Below are 13,573 nucleotides of genomic sequence, written 5' to 3' on the forward strand. Positions count from 1 at the left end.
CAAAAGCCAAAGAAAAAGAAAGTACTCACTTCTGATTTTCGAGTAGCGTAAGTCAGATATAAAAAATTCAAGAACTATTTGCAATAAAATGATTTATTTGAACGTAAAAGCATTTGAGTATCTTTGCAAAGAGGTGGTAGAGAAAGTCAACTACTTAAAAAAACATTTCACTGTCTTTCGGTATGGTCTCGGATAGAGGAGGATATCCAGGTTTGAAATAATGATGGTTTTGTTCAGTTTCTTACAAATGATCAAATATGAATATTCAGTTTAAATTCTGAAGCTTTTGATATTTAAATGACTGCAAATTAATAAGAGATAAAGCTGAGCCATATGACACTTCCAAAATGGATAATATTTTGGATGCCCAGTAGTGCGCTTTCTATCTAAACTTATACGAAAGTAAGTACCATTTAGAATTACAATATTATGAATTGTAGAAAAAATTTTACCTTTTATATATTGACTCAACATTCCATATATTACATTCATATAAAAGTTTACATTTCAATCTATTCTCATAAGTCGGAAGCCAATGATTTCATTTTTTCAAGAACCTGTTTTACCATGAAGTTTATAGTACACTCAGGTATATATTAATTAAGATCGGCGAAGACCAATTATACCATGCTTGGATATTATCTCATAATAATCGGATATAATTTCATAATCCCTGTTAAAATCGGGCTTAATGCCCATTGGGAGTACCACAAAATACCGACTATCGGAAGGTACCGGGATATGGGGGCTATACGAAGAAGTGGACCTGCATATAAAAATTGTTGTCATAGGCTGTAGTACCCGCTATGAACTATAAATACGAAATTTGAAATAATTCGCTAAAATCATGAAAATACTGAATATCGAGAGGTAACGTATACGAAAACGTGGACCGACATGACCCATTCACGAACTTAACCTGCCTACTGGTAAACTATGCATGTATACAAAAATTTGCCCTTCTATCTCAAATCGTTCGAAAGATAGAGTGATTACAACATACAGACAGACCGACTTCGCTAGATCGGATTAGAATTTTACGCTGACCCAGAATATATATATACTTTGTAGGGTCTATTATGAATATTTTGAGGAGTTACAAACGGAACGACAAAGTTAATATTTTTTATATTTTTTTATACCCTTCACAACATAGTGGTAAGGGTATAATGTCTGTTCATTTGTTTGCAACATGGAGAACAAAGCGAGATAGACCCATAGTTACTTTAGAGGATTTTCATAGAATATTTTTCTGAGTCGATTCATGCATGTCAGTCCGTCTGCCCGTCCATCAGTATGTCAATGTATCTTGTGGAAAAAATGCAGGTCTCATTTATTATCCGATTGAGCTGAAATTTTCCAAACAGACCGGAGATCAGATATTGCTCAAAAATACCTCTGCTAAATTTTATAGCGATCGGTTCAGATTAGGATATAGCTCCCATATATATTTTTATCCGATATCAGGTTTATAGTACACAAAATGACTAATATCAGCCCAATTGAACTGAATGTTGGCAACCGATTCAGAGTTTGATATAGCTCACAAAATTGTGACTTCTTTTAAACCATGAAACGCACTGAAATAAGGTTCATAGTTGGTATGATCTAGTTCACATAAATTCCTAATAGAAACTTTTTTGTTTCGGGAGCTTTACTAAATACACATAGTACTGTAGGGTATCATATAGTCGGCTCGCCCGATTTTTGACCTTCCTTATTGGTATAAAAATGTCCTACACCATTTGGAAGTATGTCAACAGCTAGAGATAAAATGCTAACATTTGGTGTGAGAATCAAGTCCGGGAAGTAGTGTTGATATGATGAGTTGCTGCTAAGTATAGGAACTCTCTTAAATGATTCTAAATTTAATACTATTTAGATAAATGTGAATTGATATAGGTGGAAAGTTGGAATTTAGTATGGGGGTGATTGTGTGTACAGTTAAGATACACAAGCCGTTCAGAAAATGTGTGTAATAAGTGTACGAAATTACTTCCAAAATTGGCGTAAAGTGCATAAAGTGAAGACAAGTACTAAATGGTACTTAATTTGATATAAGTGTAGGAATAGAACTTTTTCTATGAGGAAAAGTGGGTGTTTTTGGAACATAATGGTATATAGTGTATGAAAAGTTGTAAATTTGGTATGGAGTGTAGAAATGGAACTGAAACTATATAAATAAACGCGATTTTCTACTATTGGTCTTGAGCGATTAGCAAAATCTAAAACATGACGAACATGCATAAATGAACTCTGAATGTTATTCTATGCAGATAACCAAAAGAAGTTATGGGTCTGTTTTGTTTCTTCGACATGTGCCAAAAAAATACACAGATACATAATTGCCTGTATCACAGTGTGACGTTGGCTATAAAAATTCTATAAGAATTTTGGTTTATTTTCTGTTGTAAATGCAATTCATTAATTGAAACATTGTACTGGTACTAACATGAACATAAAACAGTGCACATTCGCATGCATATGTATGTGTATGTATTATCATCCCATTACACCCAATTGTGGCAATGAATTCTTCACAGATTAAAATTATAGAGTCGTCAATTTTAGGGAATAATACTTCACTGGCAATAAAAAGAGCAGCAACGTTCATAAATAGAGCCGTCATCCACAACTCAATAACTAATATTTTTTACCAGCGTCCAATATGTTATGGTGTTGGGTGGTCCTACTATAACACAATCAGTTGAAATAATCACTTAGAAAATAGAGCTAAAAGGGATGTTGTCAACTTAACGCCAGGAAGTGATTTAAAACACACACAGAGATATAAAACACTTCCGAACATTGATGAAGCTTATCCTTTTTCCGTGTCATATCCTTATCTCCGTCTTGGCGTTTATGAGTGTAAGTGTTTCCCTTCACAGTTTTCTTTAGAAAATTTCTTATTGACTTTTACTTCCGTTGCTGTGGCATATTAAATCTTAAAACAATCTGAATCTGGACTGAAATGTTATTGAAACCATGAACGAATAACAAATGGCCATTATATGCTGCAACAAAACCACCACACCGAATAATGTTTTTCTAACAATACTCTCTTACAGAGAGTATATTTTGTTTAAATGAATGTGTGTGTTTTTAAATTCATTTCTGCTCGTATTTTCTTAATGCAGCTATTGCGTTCGTTAGACGTGAATTAATTTTTAATAAGGTTACTGTTTTTTAAGTTAAATATTTTTTTCTTTCAGCGAAAAGTCTATTTACAGCGGGAAACAAACATCCGTTGTAATTTAAAATTTATATTGAAAAGTGAGTATTTACACAATACTGAAAAAAATCAACTTGTGTCTTATTCAATGTGTATATTATTATGGAAGATTTAATAGAATTTTACAAAAGATTTGAAAGAAAATAGAGCCATTTTCTTCCAATTACAATGAATGGTAAATACAATGGCCTATCTAAGGCACCCGATGTTGCTTTTCTTGATGTGTTCTAAACGGATACAACCAGTTTCATTGTTGTTATATAAGATAACGAGATATAGAGATATATAGAAGAAAGTAAAACTTAAACAATTTCAATGTAAGGCGCTGAAAAATAGCTATCTTGTTGAGACTTCGTATTCGGACTTCATATATTGTACCTTGGGAGAAAAAGTTTTTCATTTAACACCCCAAATGTAGGAAATATATCCCTAATAGTTCCATAGTTTTAAACATTTTTACTCAGGATTCCATACAAGGTGTGATGAACTTCATAAAAATATCAAATATGGGGAAATATGTTCTCTATTTGGAAATATTAGGTAAGTTAGGTATGATATCTGGGGAAACGTGTAAACAGTTTTTTCTTGAAAGTATTAACAATTATTGGCTATAAAAACATGAAATATAAAATAATGATATTATAACCCATTAAAAACTTCAAACGAAAAATGTTTAACTTTTCCATAGAAAAATATGACAGAATATCAGAATAATGTATGTGAAAACGTAGACCTATCTAGAAGGTTTAATATAATTTGACAAAAAAAAAATATTTTTAGACTAAATTCCGTCACATTTGACATACGTAGCGTGATTGGTACATCAAATACATGAATCGGCTGAAAGTATATATGGGAGCTATATCCAAATACAAACCGATTTGAATATGATTTGGCAAATTTATTCTGGTATCAAATTTTGTTACATATTTTAAATTTCATTGAAATTGGAAATACATAGCATGTTTAATACATCGAATACAAGAAAGCGGACTAAAATATGGGAGCTATATCCAAATCTATACCGATTTCAATATAATTTGGCAAATTTATTTTGTTTCCATGTATCGTTACACATTCCAAATTTTATTGAAATTGAAGATATATATCGTGTTTGATGCATCCAATAAACGAAATCGGCCGAAAACATATGTGTTAACTATATACAAACCTCGACCGATTTCAATATAGTTTGTAAAATTCGTTTTTGTACCGAACTCCGTCACTGATTCCAAATTACATTGGAATCGGGCATACATGTCGTATTTGGTATAATGGCGGCTATATAGATACTTGGCTGTTGCCAATATTCAGTATTTTGATGATTTAGCTATTTTTTAACAACTTGGTTTTTGTACGGTTTCGTATAGGCGCCATTAAACTGTATCTGTAGGTTTTCGGTATTTAGATGGTTAGTGTCCTTTTTTCACCGGAATTGTTTCAATTTGTGTATTTTCCTATGATGGAAAATTACCTTCAGAGGTCCACATCTTCGTATAACTCCCTGTATCTCTTCATATCCGGTATTTTGACGACTTAAAGCACACTTTTCACCAGAATTATTTCAGTAATTCGGATGAGCTCATACAAATTCAGGCCTTCGTGTAGCCCCCATTAGCTACATTTTTCAACTGAATTATTTTAAAATTGGAGTTTGTAAACAGTATCACCTTCTCCAGCAGGTAATAAGCTGTGAAGTTCCACGTTTTCCATTCGGAATTTTTAAAATTATAGCAATATCTGTCAACGGTTTTTTTTTTTTTCAATTTGTAATTTCTGTTTTAATGAAGCTGCAAAATCCAGTCTTATCTCGCTTAATGACAAAATGTCTTTCACTTTGTATTTGTGGAACCTTTAAAATACGAATTTTCAAAAATCGTCACTTTTCCACCCAATCACACGAATTGTGTCCCTAAAGCCAAATTTCCATACATTTCAATGTATAATTTTCATAATTTTCCTCAAACAAAAAATTTTTTGATTCCTCGCACTAATGGCCTTCGTGAGAAAAACACTGTTTTTTACCTCTTAGTATAAATTTTCAAAATGGGCACTTTCACCTACTTACACACCAAGTGATACGATTCGTTGGTATGATTCGTTAAGAAGACCTAAATTTAAAATTCCAAGAATCGATCAAATAATTGTCCAAAAGATTTTTAATTTTTATTTTTGAAAAAGAGATTTGTAATTTTATTTTTGTAAATATTTGTCAATATGACTATGTTTGTCTTTTCGTGGTTTTCCTACGTAACCAATCATAAAAATATGTCCATGGATAATAAGACTTAAAACGACTTTAAATAGAAACCACCACGCACACGTCTCTGTGTGTCTGTTTGAATACTCTCATCTCCATCGCTAATTTTTCTACGCAGTTTCCGTCGTAGACAGAACCATAATGGCTGGCATTTGGCTAAAATGCCTTTGGTGGAAATTCAAGAATTCGCGGTAATGGCCTTACGACTTTATGCTTACCAGAGCCACACTCTGTTAACAGGAAATTGAAGCTAGAAACAATTGCGTTGGGGTTGGCTCATCGTGGCTTTGTGCGTATCTGTGTCGGTGGAGGATGTTTTTGCTTGGGAGTATCAAGTGATTTTATAATTGCAGATTTTTGTGTTAATGATTTTCATTTCGCCATGATGTATAGCTAGATGATGTGCCATAATTTGCCATTAAACCTAACATTGCCTGTGACAAGAGCTGTACACAGAGGATTATGAATACTCCCATAAGAAAGACCATTACCTCCATCTTGCTGCCATCATTTATTGAGTTCACCAACCATGTCCTAATAGCATTTCAAAAAATTATGTATAATGGAAATATCTGTACATTGCCAAGTTGTGCGAAATGCTTTATTATAGCGCTTGTAATACAATATGCTAACAGTTAATGGAAAGTTATAATTTTTATTGTTTAAAATTCAAAACCTCTAAAGTAAAATTTTCTTCTTTCATTCAATATTTTGGAGGATTGTCAGATTTCGTACATTATTATACCAAACTCCATAAGAATTTTCTAAAAACCCATAAAGTATATATTTTCGTGTACAGCATAACTTTCTCGATCTGTTAAAATCAAGATAGAAGTAGCAATGTGATAGATTAAAGAACTAACTTTGGCAAATATGTTTGTATTACTCCTAAAAAAATGTCTTTATTTTATGTGTTTTTAAATGTACTTCGGACCATCTGAACTCAACGTCGCCTTTGCTTGTTTGTTGTCCTTTTTATACCTTCATCCTTTATAGATCCTAGGTCTCCTTGAACCAAATCCGTTTCAGGACATTTGTAGTTGATCTAACGATGTCTGTCCGCCCGTCTGTCTGTCTGGTTGGTGCGCACGATAATTCTCTGAGGAAGTATCCGATTTGGTCCAACCTTGGTGCAACGTACTATTATTATCAAACAAAGATCGACCTCGAAGATGGGCGATATCGGTCCACACTTCCACCACATAATTTTCATAAAAAGCAAGTAGATAAATGGTTCCAACTTTGCAAATCCTAATATTCGCATCAGTGCTCGATCAGGTGTGAAAATGGACAATGTCGATCCACTCCACACTCCCCACAAAGGTTCAACATTCTAAATAATTTTAACTCTTATAAAATAAGAAATAAATAATAGCCCGATTGTCTTAAAATTACACACATCTCAATATTTGTATTTACCCAAGATGGAATATATCTGTCCACTCCTTCTGGTCCCCCCCAAACATTGAGTCAAACTTTTTAATAATCATGAAGCTCATAAGGCGCGAATTCATGCTGGCAATACATATTTACCTATTTCACTTTTTTCACCACCACTGCAAGCTGTCCTCGCTATGGTGCATTTGTAAACAACAAACTCCTGTTTTCTGTTTTTTCCAAACATTTTTTGCCATAATTTCTAAGTTAGCTTGTTTACACTCTTGCAAATGATTAGTTCCCGTTGGCAAATTTTCTTTTTGGCTTTGAAATTAATTTTAGTTATCCGCAGCTATTTTTGGATTTTTGCAATGGGTGGATGTTGTGGCAGGCAAACTGCACCAAAACTTTATTGGAGCTAATCTCTTTGTTTGCAGTAAAGCTCTTGATATTGAATTTATATCAATGCAAGTAGCCATCATCTGCATGGTGGGATATAAAGTCACTGTGTCAATCTGCTTTCCGAAATGTATGTTTATAGTTTTGTTTGCTTTAATTTTAGCTCTAAATGTTTTAAACACTAAATTTCAAATACATACACGAAAGCGTTTACGTTCAAGACTTTGGGAATAAAAGGACAATTTACTAGGCTGTTAAGTCTAGATAGACCTCGAAATATTTAAAAACAAGTTTTGAAATTTGGCACAGACATTGATATTATGTCAAGAATGTATGAGGTACAGTTATATGGAGACTTTACTGAAACATGGATCTATATATTTTCTACTGTGACGACGCATCTTTTTAGTAATAGCCACTCCAGAGTTCACTACCTTAAATCTAACCGACAGTGAAAAAATCAACTGTAATATTCTCTTGTCAATGTGTTTATGATCGAAAATATTTATGAAATGAACTATATATATTATGAATTGGACTTACCCAAATAATCCAACGTAGTCTCCGGACCTGTTGACGGGGAAAATGATGAAGATAGAATAGCTTCATCATATTCCTCGTCAACAGATTCAAAATTTCATATGCACTCTTAATTTATCTGTTAATTAAGTGATGGATATCCGATGTTATTTCTGGAAAATTTGTAGCAGCGGGAATCTTGAGGGTAGTGTTTCTTTTTCAATTTTCTAAACCTTCTAACAATTATAAAAGTTGACTAAATTTCACTCAAGATATATATACAATGCGAATTTCATGATAGCTTACAATTTGGCATTGGAATTGAAATGCATTTGAATCCCAAAAAAGTGGTTTGAATTCTGAATTTTTTTATGAATCCATTTTACATCATTCGATTTTCATTGATACAGCACTAATGACGTGCTTTCAATTCGTCACCAAATTCCAAGGATAATAACTTTCTTATAATTCCAGCTGGTGGCTTCTCGTTCTTATTTGACGATATTTATTTTCTTCAGGTTTTAACTTATCTGAATCTGTATGATTTCTTTATTTTTCAAATAATTTTTATTTATCTTCTTTTTATATTTGAAGTAATAATTCTCAATATAAAAATTTAAATGACAAATCCTTTTTTGCTCAGCCTACTACTCACATAAATTCTTATTATGAAAATAAATGAGCTTGGGTTTCGACATGAGTGCACAGAGTGCACAACCTAACATTTTGTTTACAACCGTACAAAAGCATTTTGGCGAGAATTTTCCAGAAAAAAATTATTCGTGATGGAACTCAAGCGTGATAGGGTGATTTCTTTATATTTGGCTGGAAAACCACAAGTGGCTATCGTTAGGGCACTACAGCATTTAAATGTGAATAAATCTTTTGTGTCTCGTACCATCGCTCGTTATCGTGATGCTGGTAGTGTAGACCGACGTCAAGAAAGTCGACTGAAGAAAACAGCAACATCAGCAGAAATGGTTGGAAACGTAAAGAAGACTTGATCGAAACTCGTGTCGCAGTGGCCGAAAAATGGCTCGTGAGATGAACATATCGCAATATTCCATTCGGCAAATATTGAAAAATGAGCTTGGGGTAAAGCTATTGAAATTCTAAAAAGTGCAAGAATCAACAGAGCTAAAGAGTTGCTTCGCTTGGCTGAAAGTGGTGAACTGCCGAATTTGGTTATTTTCGATGAGAAAACATTCGTTGTCCAGCAGTCAAAGAGGTCAGCTGAAACTGTGCACCTTCGGTTGGTCGCCAGAACTCAAGCGCTGGCCATGGTTATGGTGTGGGCCGCCATAACAGCCGATGCTCGTTCTCCGCTCGTATTAATCGACCGCACGCAACCATTTTGGCCGCAGACCTTGGACATTCCAACAGGACTCAGCACCATTGCACTCAGCACGCACCAACCAAGAATGGTTACAAAACGAGGTTCCTCGCTTCATTTCCAGCACACAATGGCCACCAATTTCTACGGATACCAATCCGTTGGATTATGGTCCCTGGAGTATTTGGGAAAGCAAGTTTGGCAATAAAAAATACCTAAGTGTTGATCACCTCAAGCAAGCACTTCGCCGGGAATGGGCCAAAATACCGCAAAGCAACATTCGGGCAGCGTGTGATGGTTTCATTGTCCGTTTGTAGGCCATAATTCGTGCCAAAAGTGACTACTTAGAACAAATCTAAACTTATTCTAAAATTTGATGCTATTACCGACATTTTTTGCTTTCATTCAAAAAAATTAAAAAAAAGTAAAAATTATGCGTTTGAGGTTGTTGTAGTTTTTTATCTCACCCTGTATGAATAATTGATATATATATAACATTTGATCCTAAGTCTTTTTGACATAAAAATTAACAGGCAGAGCTGTACTTTTTACCAACTCGCTTCCTGGCCGACCTTATATTGGCCTTGGTTCCGACAAATGTTTTTTTTGTAATTTTCGCCTATGTTTCTACGACACTACTACTCATGCCAATTCCTATAACATTCGTATCAAAACTCATGCTTTACAGTACTAGGAAAATTAAATGACTTTTTTTGACATGGTTCAAAATCACACTACATACTTGACCTGAAACAGAGCAACTGTGAGCACAAACTACCTACATTTTACAGCAATTCGATTTAATTATAATTAAAAAATCCACATTACCTTTAATCTAGCAGTACCGTTGAACAGAAGTTATATCAAAACATTGGCCTATATGACCCCTTTTCAAAATTCTACTTCCTCTGGATTTTTCCTATAACAAAAGAAAAATAATTTTGTCGCTCAGGGTTACGTCTACCAATAATGAAATTTGAAATATTTTTGTGCAACAATTTAACGCCAAAATAATGTTGATAGTTCATCAGACGCCAATAAATAAATGGCACATCATTCTCCCACATTTACCTTAATTTCTCATTGCAAACCAATAATAATATTGGCTGGTGGTTGTGGTGTCATGGTCAAATGCCACAACATAATTATACAACATCATTGATACTAATAACATTAAAAACCACTTCGTGTTCGTACAAATGTACCGAGTGAAACTCGGTTAATTAACTGATAATGTCAAAAGTTAAAATCGTATTAACGACAATGTTGCACTGCAAGTAGTGAATATTGAGTTGAGAAATGGGTTCAATGATTGCTTTGTGGCTGTGGCCACACAAATGTTATGACACATTTAGAAAAATACCGAATATCGGGAGGTACCGTTATATGGGGATCATACGAAGACGTAGACCTACGCAGACAATCTCCTCTCATAGGCTGTAGCATCCATTACGAACATCAAATACCAAATTTGAGACAATGCCGGTGAATAATGTCGCTAAAATTATCAAAATACAGAATATCGAGAGGTACCGTTATATAATGACAATAGCAATCCGTGGACCTACATGGCCCATTTTCAATACAAAAAGTCCTGCAGACATAGCATACATTTGAGTAAAATTTTATCAATCTACTTCAATTCGTTCGGAAGCTAGAGTGATTTCCACAGACGGATAGACGGGCGGACATCGCTAAATCGAGATAGAATTTTATGCTGATCAACAATATATATACTTTGTGGAGTCTAAACTGTGTATTTCGAGGCGTTACAAACGGAATGACAAACTTTATATACCCTTCATACTATGGTGGAGGGTATATCAATTTTAATTAAACTGTGCAACACTAAATATAATTATAGGAAAAATTCAGTAGATTATGAAAGTGGAGAGTAACCAGTAAGGAAAGGACAAAAGTCGGGCGGGGCCGACTATATGATACCCTACACCACTATGAGTATATAGTAGAGCTCCCGTAACAAAAAAGTTTATACTAGGAATTTATGTGATGAAAATCATACCACCTATGAAGTGAATAACAGTGCTGTATAGAGGATGATATGACTTCGATAAGGATTATATTAATATTTATTGAGCAATAGATATACCGGACCGAGTTTCACCGAATGGTAAAATATGAAAAAATGTATTCAATTTGGGCCGATATTAGATATATGGTGAGCAATACCCGTGAAATCGAACCGATCTCTATAAAATTTGGCAGAGGTATTTTTGAGCTGCATCTGATGTCCGGTATCAAATATCCTTGTTGTGGAGTGCATATTACACATGTGCGGGGCTTTAACACCAAATCGGATGCAACATATACATTGGAGCTATAGCTATATCTGAACCGATTTTCACCAATTAAACTTGAAATTTAATTAAAATGAAGTTGCATAATTTTAAACAAAATTCTTATGTGGCATAATCAGAGTAGTGCTCTGGTAAAATACGGGTTAAGGAAAATCGTAAACTGTGATGTATGAGAATTACGACGATGATATTACGGTGATGAGTGGTCGTCGGGAATGTTCGAGTTATGGATGATCCGAGGGTATTGGGGAATACTGGTGAACGGTCGTCTTGGAGAACAAAGATAACGTTCGGATTGTAGACGAATTGAAGATAATCGAGGACTCTGATGAACAGACGGAAAATGGTTTGAAATGGAAAATGGGGAAAATGATAAATGGTCGTCGGCTGTTCTGGGATTACGATGATGTTCTTCGGGTTGAATGTGATTTTAAGATAATAAAGAACTCTGTTAAATGGATGGGGTTACGGGCGATTCGAGGATAATCGGGTATTCTGTTGCGGGTTGCAGACGAGTTGAAGATAATCGGGAACTTTGATGAAAGGACATCGAGTATCCAAGGATGGCGAAGATGATGTTCGGCTTGGAGACGATTGGAAAATAATCGGCAACTCTGATGAACGGGGATGGAAGTCGGGTTCCAGGGATCCGGATGTTCGGGTTATGGATGATACGAGGATAATCGTAAATCCTGATGAACGGTCGTCGAGGACACCGATAATGAAGCTTGCGGTATAATTGGATAAAATATGGACAAAAATTACACTTTTTGTAGGGAAATAAATCTTTAGAGAAATATAAAACATGATCTTCAATATAAATTTTGACCTTTTATTCATTTTTCAAAAAAACAACTTGTTGCATTTGTTTTCATAGTTATTCTGACATTACAATCCATATAGGTACGTCTCTTTACATGCAACATTTTCCAATTTAGCCAGCTTTTCTTTATTATATCATGTTCCCAACTAATGAAGAACAAAAGAACAAATGATTGCAAAATCAAGACCTTACCTTTAGGCAAGCCTCCTGCAGGAGAGGGTCTCCTTTGTCCACCGAATAGAAAACTATTTATCTCACCACCATAGTAATGTCAATGCGAATTATTTTGCATGCCACGACAAGTGGTGTAAGCATTGCATATGGTGGTTGATTTGTTCGTCGGTTTATTACGTTTCTTGAGTTGTATGTTGGGCTATGTGTTGTAAGTATGTTTTGTTAATGGTCGCTATTGAGTGATCGTGTTTGTCACGTTACAGGTCCAAAATCGACAATTCTGCGTATTTAGGTACCCATTGAGCGAAACATGAGCTTCGTTGCTAAACACAATATCTCGATAAAAAAAGTACATCTACGGTCAACTTTCCAAAAGCCCCCAAGAAACAAGCGTAAGCTGTTCTATTTCCATTGCAGGTGTTTACGAAAATAGAGTTTTTAGCTGTTATCGAACAAAAATTTAATTAAAATAATGTTTGATAAGTTTTAACAGGAACATTCTATGTTGCTATTCTATACAAACAAGATTAACATTTTTCTTCCGTCTTAAAATATAACCAAAAATAAGTCATAATAAGAATCAGAAAATAGAGTACAGAAAACCATTCCCGATTCAACAATTATTTACAATGGGATTAAGGGCAAACTATGAGCCAAAAAACACAGTGAACCAAAAAACGAAGCTGTATGACATTTTGCCATATCATATTCTTAAGTAGGCCAGAAATTGTGGGGATACCTCACTATCGGCTTTATGGACTAAACTTTCTTTAGAAAAATAACTTCTTCTTGGATAGCAATTCTAAAAATGAAGAGAAATCCTAACCACAGTCTATGCCATAGGAATTCGGAGAAAATAGCTACAACTACTTAACATTATTGTTAAACTATTGTTTGTGGCAAAATAGGCGAGAACAATGAAACGTTAAAGTTTAATATAATGAAAAGTGTTTAAACGGGAAATTAAAAAATGAAACAATATAGCCAAAAAGTTTTAAGTTTATGTGAAAAAATTAAAGAATAAATAGAAGGGAAATGAATATTAGTTGGTTCAAAATTACGCAGAGAAAAATACAGAAATCGAAGACATTGTTCTCTGTAATAGGGAGTATGGGAGACAATGGGCGAATACTCCAGA

General features: G+C 34.3%; 1 long non-coding RNA gene across 5 annotated transcripts in view; it reads right to left on the reverse strand.

The window, feature by feature from the left end:
* The window catches only part of LOC109614020 (uncharacterized), a 44,386-nt gene extending 36,000 nt beyond the window's left edge, over positions 1 to 8,386 (reverse strand). For 4 of the 5 annotated variants that reach the window (XR_002195321.2, XR_002195320.2, XR_002195322.2 and 1 more), the window contains exons 1-2: positions 8,094 to 8,386; positions 7,812 to 8,023 (exon numbers count right to left, since the gene is read on the reverse strand). This is a non-coding gene — a long non-coding RNA (uncharacterized LOC109614020). Of the gene's footprint in view, positions 1 to 6,080; positions 6,307 to 7,811; positions 8,024 to 8,093 lie in introns of those variants that run through there. The other variant, XR_002195323.2, reaches the window with a different exon arrangement.
* Between the last annotated feature and the right edge of the window lie 5,187 nt (positions 8,387 to 13,573).

This window comes from Musca domestica, unplaced genomic scaffold (genome assembly GCF_030504385.1).
Source record: "Musca domestica strain aabys unplaced genomic scaffold, Musca_domestica.polishedcontigs.V.1.1 7, whole genome shotgun sequence".
Taxonomy (NCBI): domain Eukaryota; kingdom Metazoa; phylum Arthropoda; class Insecta; order Diptera; family Muscidae; genus Musca; species Musca domestica.